The 13,668-nt window shown below is 40.9% G+C and overlaps 1 protein-coding gene across 1 annotated transcript in view; it reads right to left on the reverse strand.

The window, feature by feature from the left end:
* Window positions 1-13,668, reverse strand: part of immp2l (inner mitochondrial membrane peptidase subunit 2) — an 89,270-nt gene that overhangs the window by 9,395 nt on the left and 66,207 nt on the right. The gene's annotated exons all lie outside the window — the stretch shown is intronic.

Raw genomic sequence — 13,668 nt, forward strand, 5'->3', positions numbered from 1 at the left:
AATGACTGAAAACTATACTTTAGTCTGAGAAAAATCACACCACATTGGATGCAAGTCTCAGTCTCCGAGGTGAAAGCCTTGTTGTTGATTTATGCCCCAACCCAGCGTCCTTTGTCTTTGATTATACTGCCTCCCTGTCTGTGTACACAAACAGTTGCTGCCACCCACAAATTCTTAGTCGCTGCTAATAGACTGGTGTTTTGACTTCACACAGTCCCACGCACACATCTGCATGCAGACATTTTTGTGCTGACTACGCTGCAAGGGCAGTAGTGTGCGTGCATTGAATATATGTATACAAGCATCTAAACATCTATGCAACACAGTCCTCCAAGTGGATTTCCACAGACTACAAAAGTAATATAATAGCAACAACTATGTATCTGTGGTGTCCTCAGCTGTCATGTCCCTGGAATGTCACTGGAATACAATCAAAATTTCATACGACCTTTTTAGTCAGCATGCGTCCACTTGGTGGGCTCTATTCCATACATGCTAGATAGGCTCAGCTTTCACATTACTGTACTGTAGTGTAATCACTACACAGGCTGCCTGCATGCACACAAAATTGATGTAAAGCTCTGACATTTCCAGGCTTGGCTTGGTGAGATGGCAAAATTTATGTCATGCAGACCCTCAAGTACTCGCAGACATGGAAAGTATGACTCTGGCCCTATGCATGACTTTGTAGCTCTTTCAATCTTTTTGATTTCAGAGTGAGTTCAGATTGCATACAGTCTTGTGATCACATAAAGACCTTATTATTCAGCAGGATCATTAGTAAAAAAAAAAAAAAAAAGAAAGAAAGAAAGAAAGAAAGAAAAGAAAAGAATATATATATAAATTTTTGATTTTGTCTTGACCAAATTGAAATCATCCTTATAACAAATTGAGATTGTAAACCTGCCTAGGCAGATTTAAAATTTGACCACACCCATTTAAATACCTGGAAAAGATGTAATTTTTGTATAGCCATTAAGGAAAGGACATATATAACAAACATATATGGATATTCATTAAATATTTAATTTTATTTCATTTATCATATACATACATACATGTACAAAAACTAATGATTGATTTGCATTCTGGTATTATCACAGTCTGTTCTGGCAGGGTCTAATTGCAGGTGGATGACATTTTAAGTCCTGCCTTCCTGCAGCTGCACTTGTTGATTATACAGCTTCCCTTGCACGAGCACAAAGATCCACCTGGTGCAGCTGTTCACCTTCCATTTTCTCTGCGAGCCTGGATAACTGTTATCTCAGTGAGCATCTGCGGATCTGCCTGTTGAAGTGATGGAAATCGAACAGGTTGCATGTCAACCAGGTTAGCTGAAGTGTAGCGTGTCTTCAGTATCCCAGTAGCACAATACAGTAGGTCCAGCATGGACTTGGATGGGTCAGTGAATAGAACCTTGAATGGGAGAATCCTGGTCATCGGTGTTGGTGTGGTCTGCCTGATGAATCTTAATCCCAACTGTATCACCCACAGCATAGTCTTTGTTTTGAAAATTGTTTTGGTTTGTGTAACGGATTTGTGAACAGCATGCTGTCTTCAAATAATTCTCTGTTGCCGCTTTGCGACTCTTGGTATGTAGAGTGGCGAAATCAGTCTCTTCAGACAAGCAATCAACTGGCCGGGCAACAAATTGATTAATCCGAAGCGGTTCCTGGAATGGATTGTTGGCTGTCGGTATGAAGTTCTGGTCACTGGATGACCCTCCACCAGTCCACCAGGTGTCCCTGTGTTTTTTTCTTCTGTTGTAGAGGCTGAGTAGAGGGTCATCAGTTGATTGAGCCACATTTGGGCCCAGTGGATCAGCCTTATGAGGCCTCAATCATTCCCTCATTCGGTCTGTCACTTGTTCTCAGACAGGAGCTGCCTGTCTCCATGAACACCAGCAGCATAGTTTTGGGGGTTTTGTTTGTTTTCTATTCACCGTATGATTATTCTTTTGTTAAAATAAATCTTCTTCGTCACCACACAGTTGTCTTCCAGTTTTTGTTCCAGTTCTTGAGCCAAGCTGTAACAACTGGGGGCTCGTCCAAACCTTAGTAGATCCTGTTTGTAGTAAGTACCTCTGCTGGGTGATTACTGTCATGGGTGGCGACTGGTCATTTTCTGAATGAAGACAAGTGATGGTTCAGTGTTGGTAAGTGACGCTGTCTGTGGCCTGTTTAATCAGCGTGTTTGGAGACGAGTGTGGTGAGTGTTATCTGGAGTCAGAGTAAGCTGCTTTCGTAGGTAAAGTAAGCCTTGCTTGGAGAAAAGTTTGTGTGGCCGGGCTATTTGATGCTGATGAGTCTGTCTGAGTTATGTGTTTCTGTAGCTCCAGCTGTGGTAGATTGCTGTGTTTCTGTCCCTGGTCAGGCTTCAGAGTGGATTCCCTTGGAGTCCATTGGAGAGTTCAGTAGGGTGGTGAGAAAGTGGTTGGAGCAGTTGTCTCGGGAGCCCGTCCGAGGCTGCAGGTGTGGTGTGACCACCCTCCACCAGTCCACCAGGTGTCCCTATGTTGTTTTTCCTGTTGTAGAGGCTGAGCAGTGGGTCATCAGCTGAATAAAAAGTTGTATAAATGCTTGTAGGTACAGGTGTGTTTTTAAAAGCTTTTTAAACTAAAGAACTAACTGAGCTGTTCTGACAGTGAGGGGGAGCGTGTTCTATCGTGTTGGGACTAAAATAGTGAAAGCAGGTCGCATTTAGGTTTGAGCCTGGATCGAGGACTGCTGTGTAGTTGCTGTGTTTCAAATCTCAGGGGTCGAGGTGCAGAATATGGTGATAAAATTTCCAATACATAGAGTGCCGCCAGACCCTGTGTAAAGATGTAAAAGCAATCAACAGAATCTTTAACTGAATTCTACATTGTATGGGCAGCTGTGGCTCAGGCAGTAGAGTGGGTTGTCCTCTAATTGCAAGGATTGATCCCCCGCTCCTCCACTTGTTGAAGTGTTGTTGGGCAAGACGCTGAATCCAAAGTTGCTCCTAATGGCAGGCAGGCTCTGTCGCCATTGGTGTGTAAATGTGTGTGAATGAGTGAATGAGAAACACACTGTAAAGTGCTTTGAGTAAGTACCACTGAGGTAGAAAAGGCACCGTATAAGTGCAGACCAATTATATGGGCAGCCATTATAATTGTGCCAGGAACGGAGTTACAGTATGTGTTACTTGCGTTGAGTGCTTGTAAGAAGTCTTGCTGCAGAGTTTTTGAAAAACTGTACCTGTGTATTCGTTGAAAGTGGTCCAAGGTCTGATACTGTAGGAAATGTGGTTGGGACCACTAGTCAAGACTTCAGTTGTATCTGTGTTCAGTTGAAGGAAGTTAACTGCCATCTGGTCCTTGATTCACTGTTGCCGACCGCTTGGTCGGAGGGAGTCCAAAGGCAGCTTTGGATTGCTCGGTTCTCTGTTCAAAATTTGTAAGGTCTTCATCTTATGTTCCGCGCTGTGAGATGACATATGTTGTGAACAGCACAACATAGATAAAATTGAATTGAACTGAAAACTGAATTGATTGCATTGACGCAATATTGTTGAGTGTAGAGTGTGATAATTGTCCAAGGAAAATGATATGTATAACTGGCAGTCATCAGCATAGCAGTGGTAGGAAACAGAAATGATGCTGCAATTGATTTGGCCAAGAGGCAACAGATACAGACTGAGTAAAATGGGTCCAAGGACTGACTCCATGTGGGACCCCACAGGATATGAAAACAGATGAAGATGAAAAAGTGTCCACTGCGTTTGAAAACTCTGTTAAGTATTATGAAAAACAGTTAAAGTCACAGATCCTGATGCCATTCTTCAGCCTGTTTAAGAGTATTTTATAGTCTACTGTGTTGAATGCTCCACCTAGATCCAGCAGAATAAGACTTGTGAGACTGCCAGAGTCTGCATTCATAAGGATGCCATAAGGTTGTTTTTGTGCTATGATTTTTTTTTCAGAACCCAGGCTGGAATTTGTCAAAGTTAGCTTTGATTTGAATTGTTTATAAAATTTGCTTTGCAACCATTATTTCCATTATTTTTGTGATTAATGGCAGCTTTAAGATTGGGTGGGAGTTTCTTTTTTTTTTTTTTTAAGTTATTTTTTTGGCCTTTGTTTTTGATAGTGCAGTGAGAGAGAGACAGGAAAGTGGGGGAGAAGAATGGGGGGAGGACATGTGGGAAAGGGCCATGAGCGGGATTCGAACTCATGACCTCCACATCGGGACTGTAGCCCTGCACATAGGACGCCAGCTCAACCAGGTGTGCTATAGCGGCACCCCAATTGAGTGGTAGTTTTGAGAGAGTGCTAGGTCTAGATTTAATTTGTTGAGAAGAGGATGACTGCATGACTGTTTAAAATAGTACGGGACTGTATCAGATACATGCGATTAATTAAAGATAGTTAGAAGGGGGGGTGATAACTGTGAAAACCTGCTCAACAACTTGGGAGGGATGATGTATAAGTCACAAGCTGTGGTGTTCATGTGGGTCACGATGTCAGCCAGATGAGTGAGTGTAATGGGGGTAAATGCATGTAACAGGGTGGTTGACGGTGGAGGCTCAGATGAGGGTGGACGTGAGTTAATAGGCATAATTGATGCTAAAAATAAGAAAATTTAATATAAAAGTCTTATTAGTCAGAGACCTTGTATTGAGTAGAGCACAGCTGGCAGGGGAGGCGTGTTTAAATTTTGTGTTATCAGCACATTGTAGCTGACAGAGATGTGCAGTATTCACTCCACTGCTCAAAGTGCTGGATGAAGCAGGCAGAGAGTGAGGTGTCCACAGGTGTGTGATGTCTGTTGGTAATACGAATGGTTAGTCATCAGACAATAGTACGATTATACCGCGAGGGAGAGCTGATGTGGGCGTAAGGTGTCAGTGACCGTGTTGTGGATGGAGGGAGAGAAGAGCTCTAAGGTGAACAGGTGTGGGATGTAACTAGTCAGGCGCGTGTGGAGGTTTAAATGATGTGCTGCAGGTTTCCAGCCAACAAGCGACTACTGAGCACATTCAGTTAAAGACCATACAGATCAAAGTTATGGATAAAACCAACACGATGTGCTGTGTAAACAGACTGGAGCCAAATGTGGAGGCCAAGAATCCTGCTAAAATGCCCACCACCGTGACCAAGTGTGGGAATTGGGCCAGAGACATAATGTTTTTTCCACAAAAGAAGTGGAGGTTTAAAAGATGGATGAAATCTGGTTTTGTCAGCTCAGACTGCAGAAGAGTGATGTCATGGTACCGATGTGGACTATTATTTTGGTGACTGTCAGGAACAAGTTCAGGAGTCCAGGGAGTTTGTCTGTGATGTCAGGTGTAGTAGCTCCAGGAATACTGCACTAGTGAAGTAGGTGTTTCTTTTGTGGGCTGCAAGGTTAGCACTGTTGCCTCGCAGCTAGAAGGTCGCCGGTTCGCATCCCGGTGAGGACACCGGGATCTTTCTGCGTGGAGTTTGCATGTTCTCCCCGTGCAGCGTGGGTTCTCTTCAGGTTCTCCGGCTTCCTCCCACAGTCCAGAAACATGTTGAGGTTAATTGGTGATTCTAAATTGTCCGTAGGTGTGAATGTGAGTGTGCTTGGTTGTCTGTCTCTAAGTGTAGCCCTGTGATAGACTGGCGACCTGTCCAGGGTGTCCCCTGCCTTCAGCCTAAGTCGGCTGGGATAGGCTCCAGCCCCCCACACCCCTGGTGAGGATTAAGCGGTGTATAGATAATGAATGGATTTTACAATACCTGCAAACTAATATCATTGTTTTGTTTACTTAAGGGTTGAGTTTGTCTCTAGTTTTGTAAAAATTAGCACATATTAGCTGAAAATGACTTGGATAGTTTCAAGAAAGGTCTTCACAGCTTGACATTCATTATGAGCGATATGGAAGAACTGGTGCTATTGTTATTAAGCACCCACGTTAGATTTTAGTCTTGAAGAAAAAAAACAAGATATATTTGGTCATAGTCCACAATATGACAACATTACACTGTTAATGTTTTTGTTTCTAGTAATTCTGACTTTGAAGTATTCACACAGGCTTACTTGCATATTTTTGAAAGCTATGCTTGAAGACACACCATTTAAAAAGTTAGCAACCTTTTTCTTGTTTCATACTTTTGGGGAATTCTAAACAAGTAAAACAAGATACAGTATTCAACAGAAGTGAGTACATCACAATGCAAATGTCAAATGATTCAAATTGTACCACCTCTCAGTAATTGCATTATTTTTAGTTGACATAAAGAGTGTTTCCGCTTATGAACAATCAAAAACAAACACTTCACAATTACTCCATGAATAGTCCAGTCCCCAAAGTAGCAAGTCAATGCAACAAAAGTCAATAAAGTTGTGACAGCTGACACAAAATTGATTACACCTGTAATTTCCAATTACCTTTATCATGTGAACATTATTTTATTATTAACTTTTGGACCTAATATTACAAGCAGATCTGTGATCACCTAAAAATCAGTTGAAACACATCTACAGCAGTAATAAGGAGGAACAGAATGAGCTACAACTATTTAGAGCCACAGTGACGGTCTTCTTAAATGACCCCATGGACAGTGCAGTATTTGTGCAATCAAGCTTTAAAAACAGACAGCCAAGTGCTTCAGACATGGCATAGAGGTTGGTTATGAATGAAAATCTGAGTTTCGTTGACAGCACATACTGCAAGTTGGGCATTGCATAATATAAACCTTTATGGACAATATCCAAGAGGAAACCCTTACGCTTTCTTGGCACAAAACTGTAAGATGAAATGTTGCTACAAGACATGAAAATAAGCCTGATGAATACTGGGAGCACATTCTTTGGTCAAAAAAGACCAAGATAAATTTGTTCAGCTCGGTTGGGTTACTAAACCAAAATACCAAATCTGCAGAAGCTTGGCAGAAGAGGGATATTCCAGCATGATAAAGATCCAAAGCACTCTGCCAAAATCACACCAGGATTTCTAAAGAAGTAAAAATTGAAAACTATGACCTGGAAAAGTACGACAAGTATGTTGCATGATTTGAATCCAGTGGAACATATTTGGGGCATTTTATAGAGCAAGGTAGAGCAACACAACTCATCCATCAAGGATTGAATGAAAAGATGCAGAATATCTTGTTAAAAATAAAGGTGGGTGCAGAAAATGCATGTTTTTAATGTAGTATATGTTAGTTTTTAATCTCAAATGGGAGCAAATACCCTACTTTTCAACTGAGAAGTAGATGTTTTTCTACTGAAGTTAATCCCCTTTTTTTCACCAATGCTGATACTGACAACAGACACTAATTTAAAGAAATGAGGAATCAAGAGACCCAGATGGTACAGACACCCTTCATAGTATTTCAGGCAGATAAAAACAGATGAATTTTTACTTCAAAATCTTGTCTGAAGCTGCTTTGATAGCGCTTTAGAAATCGACTGGATTAAAGTTGAGATCTGCTGCATGAGATAGTCTTGAAAGGTAAACGCACCTCAGCTCAGTGTTTTCTAATACTGCTGATGTGCAAAAGAGAAATCTAGTTTTCTCTCACCCATAGGGAGATCAGAGGTCAGCAAACATTAGAACTAGTGGGTGCTCAGCATGTTGCTCAAGGGCACTTTTCCTAATAAGTCAAGGGGTTAAAGGATAGTACCCTGCTGTGTGGGGTCAAACATTTAGCTGAATCTAATAGAAAAAACACAGCCGTTGATGAATATTAGAGAGGATCTGATGGTCATATTATCTGTCTGCAGGAAGGAGAGTTATTAACAAGGAATCTCTTCAAAAGGAACAGTCAGGAACATTAGAGCTGCGAACATGAGGGATAATTACAGACAAACTGAAAGTTTAGTCTGAAACACATTCTGTCTGAAAACAGTTATTTATCTGATTTTCATGCTAATGTTTTGGATGCTTTAACAGCATTTTTTATTCAATAAATGTGCCATCTCTTGTTTATTTATTCAGTTTTTTCCCTCAGTCTTAGTGCTCTAGTACAAAAGAGTTGACACATGATGAATGTATGGAAGTGGGTCTCTAAAACAGCCACAATGAATGCTAGTTTGACTGCAAAAAGAAACATTTACACCTCATTTGCAATGTTGAAACATGCATTCTAAAATTTTTACAGCTCAGTTTCACAGGAGCACTCTCTGTTTCTAATCCACACATCCTCACTGCAAACAGCTTTTACATCAGCTATCCTGTTTTTGAAAAGAGTTACAAAGATGCTGGCTTAAAGGAATGCAGCACACAGGACATGTTGGAAAGAGATGCTGCAGTTTATTATTTAAAATGTCATCTTTCAGTGCAGTGAGCCCCCCAAAAAATATCTCTTTACTGCTACTGTATTGGAGCAATGACAGAAATCTTTTTTTCCCCCCAGTAGCAGAATGATGTGTCGTGCAGCCACACCATTATGTTCTACAGAATGGGCTGGCAAAGTGAGACTAACACAACCGTAATGCTTTTCTCTCCATATCTGATACCTAATGGGTTTACATTTTAAAACCATAGACTGTATATAAAAGATGAATGTAGCAACTGTGATGTCACCCATTGGTTTATGGACTACCATTTTGAAGTCTTTGTATCGCATTTGGTCATCATCATCTTGCTCTTTTCAAACCAGAAATAACAAGCTGACTGAAAACTGGAGCACACGATGCAATTTGAGAGTGACCTAGTAACAAAGTGGCCCTGCTCTTTTCCATACTCTGCTTTATCATCTATTTCGCTTTTAGTAAGTAGGATAATAATTTATAAAATGAATATCATGTTGTAATAAAAAGTCTTGAAACGAGTGATTGAGACCATAAACTTAAGAAAATATTTACTGACGTAATCATTCAAGTGAGATTTCGGGTCATTTTCTTATAGACATCTATACAATCACACTTCTTTTCACAACTTAAGGAACTGCCCCCTGCTGGCTGTTAAAAAGAATGCTGGTTTAAATCACTTCCTTGTTGGCTTTACTGCTCAGACCCAGAGGCTTCATCTATTGTTTATATACTGTATATGTTAAAAAATCAGTTTCCACTAGAATTACATCGCAATTTTGAATATATGATACCAATTTATTGGACCTTTCATTATCTGTCCAGTTTCTGCAGTTGGGTGCAAACTTTCAAACTCCAAAATGGCAATTTCTCAAAAACAATGCTTTTGCCTGAAGTGTTTTGAACCAGGCTTTTTTTTTTAGGATCAATCACAATTCTTAAAAAAAACTAAAGTATGATAATTAGCCTAAATCTGACTCTGTCACTCTGGCTAATGTTTGACAGTAGCTCAGAGGAGAGTGCCAGTAGTGGGCTGTGTGTACCTGTGTGTGTAGAATATAACACTGAGGAATGAGACCACTTTATGAAATATCTGCCATATCAGGACAGTAACACCGCAAGAGCTCCAGTCCTCGGCTTCTCTCTCCACTGTATAAGAAACACATAATATTTCACATTTGGGGCCGCTTTAATCAATTCACAGAATGTCTGTACTCAGCACTTGTGCCCTGGCTTATCGTCCCTGGGTTAAACAGAGCTGCTCTGTAGGTCTGTATGTTGATTGCAAAATGCATTATGAAATACTTTTATCAACAATGGGCGATTCTTTTTTTCTCTGTCTTGAATCCTCGACGTAAATGCTGTGCAGGCAAAGTGCAGGCGGGAAAAGCTGACACCATGGTCAGATCAGGCTGACTGGTCAGAAGAAGTCAGTTCTTCTCGAGGGAATGAAATAAATGCAGACACTAAAACCTCAGGTCTCTGAGGTCATGGCTTTTCAGGATAATACAGCTTTGAGTGACACTGTGGCTCTGGATGTCAAGTAAAAGGCAGCCACTTTAGGATTGACTGCTTTGTGCTATACTTTGTTTGTATGAAACCCACAGATCTCTCTCTCTCTATATATATATATATACATCCATTATCTATACACCGCTTAATCCTCACTAGGGTCACGGGGGGGGCTGGAGCCTAGCCCAGCTGACTTAGGGCGAAGGCAGGGGACACCCTGGACAGGTCACCAGTCCATTGCAGGGCAACACTTTGAGACGGACAACCAAGCACACTCACATTCACACCTACAATTTAGAATCACCAATTAACCTCAGTATGTTTTTGGACTGTGTGGGAGGAAGCCGGAGAACCCGGAGAGAACCCACGCTGCATGCGGAGAACATGCAAACTCCACTCAGAAAGATTCCGGTGCAGTTACGTTCTCCATAATCTTTTTGAGTTGATCACTGTCACAAGGACATTTTTTTCTCCTTTAAAAAGTATCTAGTGTGTGTTGTTTAGTATGTCTAGTTTTGCTTGGTTCCAATGAGTCTTTACTTTTCAGGTGCCATATCACATAGGGTGGGTGACATGGTGGCGTAGTAGTTAGCAGTGTTGCTTAAGTGGTGACTCTAAGTTGTCCGTAGGTGTGAATGTGAGTGTGCTTGGTTGTCTATCTTGGACTAGCAACCTAAGTCAGGGGGGATAGGCTCCAATCCTCCTCCCACCACCCTACCCTATGGATGGATGGATGGATGGATGGATGGATGGATGGATGGACGGATGGACGGACGGACGGACGGACGGATGGATGGATATCATATGAGTATAAGCAGCTCTGTTACGACTGCCACTCAAAAGGCTTGCATTGCAGATAGTACAAAGAACTGTGAGATTGATTTAATTTTTCAATCTAAGATTTTTAAACACTGCAAACATTTCATCTGTGTCTTGCAACAAATTGTACTCATCCTATAAAAAAACAAACAAACAAAANCTCCAGCCCCCCCGCGAGCCTCGTGAGGATTAAGCGGTGTATAGAAAATGGATGGATGGATATATATATATATATATATGGAAAAAAAATATTAGACCACCCTTTCTTCAATTTCTTGTTCCTGGTATTAACAGGATCCAGGAATACATTGAGAGGATGTATTGGTTAACTGTGTCAAAGGCAGCTGACAGATCTAACAGCAATAGAGCTGAAGACTGTCCAGCAGCTCCACCTTCCTGACATCAGTTAAAGGAAGGTTCTAGGGAACAATTGCTGAAAACAAGAATGTGAAAAAAACAATGGTGTCCAAAGTGATGTGTACGATTCTGATCACATGTTCAAAGAGACAGCATGGATTCCCTGCCCTATCTTTTGCTTCACTACATTTACAGCCACATGTGGAAGACCACCCTGTGCTACTACTGGTATGATTCACAGGAGTTAGAGAAGCTAAAAAATCATCTTTACAGGCTTGCTTTGTTGTTGGGATATCATGAGGCGTATCAGATTCAGTAACAGCTGTTATCCACTGTGATACATCAGTTGTTATGCCAGACACCCACTTCTGGTCCCACTGGCCTACATTGAGGGAAATAAGTATTTGATCCCCTGTATATTTAAACAATCACTTTTTAATCTTTATGGGTTTATTTTAACTGTTAGAGACAGAATGTCAACAGAAACCTGCATATTTCATGATTTTGGCCACATAAAAAAAAAAAGATCAGACAAAACAGCGACAAAAAAATTAGATAAACACAGTTATGCATTAATTTTCAGTTGATCAAGGGAAATAAGCATATGATCCCCCCAGCAAAACATGACTTAGTACTTTGTGGATTAGCCCTTTTTCACAAGCACAGTCACCAGGTTTGCACACATGTCAGAAAGTATTTTAGACCGCTATCTTTCCTTAAGTTTCTAAGGCCGTTGCTTCAAAAGGTGAAGCCTCAGCTCGCTACACAGATTTTTTATAGGATTAAAGTCTGGAGAATAGGGCTGGACCCAAAAAGTGGAATAGCTGACTATTTGTTCGCTGTGCTGGAATCGGGATATTATTTTTTATCTCAGAAGAAAGATGGCCAAGGAATGGTTGTAATGGAAGTGAGTCATGTAAAGATACACAAACATGAAGGAAAAAAAAAAAAAATTCCAATATAGCTGAAATATATATTGACTAAATGAGGAACAGAACCAGCACATTAATCTGCTTTGACATTCTTGGCACGACAGCCTTAATTAACTATGTGTGGTGCAGCATGTATGTTTGAATAACTAAATTAATTATGGCACATTCAGCTTTCCATACAAGAGCGCCACAAGACAGCAAAAACCTGTGTTCTCCACCACAGGGATGGGCTGCTCATCCAGTGTAATGACTTCAGTTACCCTCTCCATAATCTTTTTGACCTGGTCACTGTCACAAGGACATGTTTTTCTCCTTTAAAAAGTATATTTGCATAGTGTGTGTTGTTTAGTATGTCTAGTTTTGCTTTGTTCCAGTGAGTCTTTACTTTTCAGGTGCCATATCACATAGGGTGGGTGACATGGTGGCATAGTAGTTAGCAGTGTTGCTTAAGTGGTGACTCTAAGTTGTCCGTAGGTGTGAATGTGAGTGTGCTTGGTTGTCTATCTTGGACTAGCAACCTAAGTCAGGGGGGATAGGCTCCAATCCTCCTCCCACCACCCTACCCTATGGATGGATGGATGGATGGATGGATGGATGGATGGATGGACGGATGGACGGACGGACGGACGGACGGATGGATGGATATCATATGAGTATAAGCAGCTCTGTTACGACTGCCACTCAAAAGGCTTGCATTGCAGATAGTACAAAGAACTGTGAGATTGATTTAATTTTTCAATCTAAGATTTTTAAACACTGCAAATATTTCATCTGTGTCTTGCAACAAATTGTACTCATCCTATAAAAAAACAAACAAACAAAACATCTCCCCACTCAGCCTTGAAAGTAATCTTTTGTCTCCCTCAAGCTCAGATCCTGTACCAGATACCAGATGCCTAATGTCTGGTTGATTAGCCACCACCAGCTTGTCTGTCTGGATTTGGATTTGGAAACTGCTTCACACTCATTGATATATATGTGTGTGTGTGTGTGTGTGTGTGTGTGTGTGTGTGTGTGTGTGTGTGTGTGTGTGTGTGTGTGTGTGTTAAACGAAAGCTTTATCTACGTTGTATACTCTGCTGCGGTTTCTGCTTTGAAGGTCGCAAATTAATCAAAACATCAATACATGTAGTTGACATCAGCAAAGCATACCGAAGCCCTGTCACCTGTACCAACAACGCTGATTTAATGTCCCATGAATTATGCAAAAAAAAAAAAAAAGCTGCTGAGTCGCAACACAAGACCTGCAGCAAGCTTGCACAACAGATAGTTTTGGCTCTACAACACCTTGAAGTTGTGTGTATTAGTTGTGGCAAACTGTCAGCATGCTGTGTGATGTGGGTGAGTGTGCACAGGTGCATTGTACAGAAGAGAGGTTCAGTAGGCAGTGAAGATCTGTTTATTACAGCACAGGCAAAAATGTGAACTTTTTGTTGCCTTTGGATTTAAGGCCTCTTGTCCTACATCCATATAATGATGTTCGAAAACACAATTTATGGAATCAAACTCATCACATAATGCACATAACTTCAGGTTCATCATAACTTACAACTCAGATAGCATGAGGAAAGCAATAAAATCAGATGAGGTAAGTAAAATGCAACGAAATTGCGAGCACAGGTCACAGACACAATAAAAAAACACAGAAAAACCTAGAATTGGTAAAAGGCAAGGACAAAATTAGAAACCATTTTAGATTACACTAAAAAAATATGTCTTCATATCTCGTTAGCACTGTGTTATATTGGCCTTTTTTTGTCTCTTGTCTCTATAGATGGAAACTGACACCAGTGAAGGAGGATAATAAT

This window comes from Stegastes partitus, unplaced genomic scaffold, assembly GCF_000690725.1.
Source record: "Stegastes partitus isolate 25-593 unplaced genomic scaffold, Stegastes_partitus-1.0.2 Scaffold522, whole genome shotgun sequence".
In the NCBI taxonomy this organism is placed as follows: Eukaryota; Metazoa; Chordata; class Actinopteri; family Pomacentridae; genus Stegastes; species Stegastes partitus.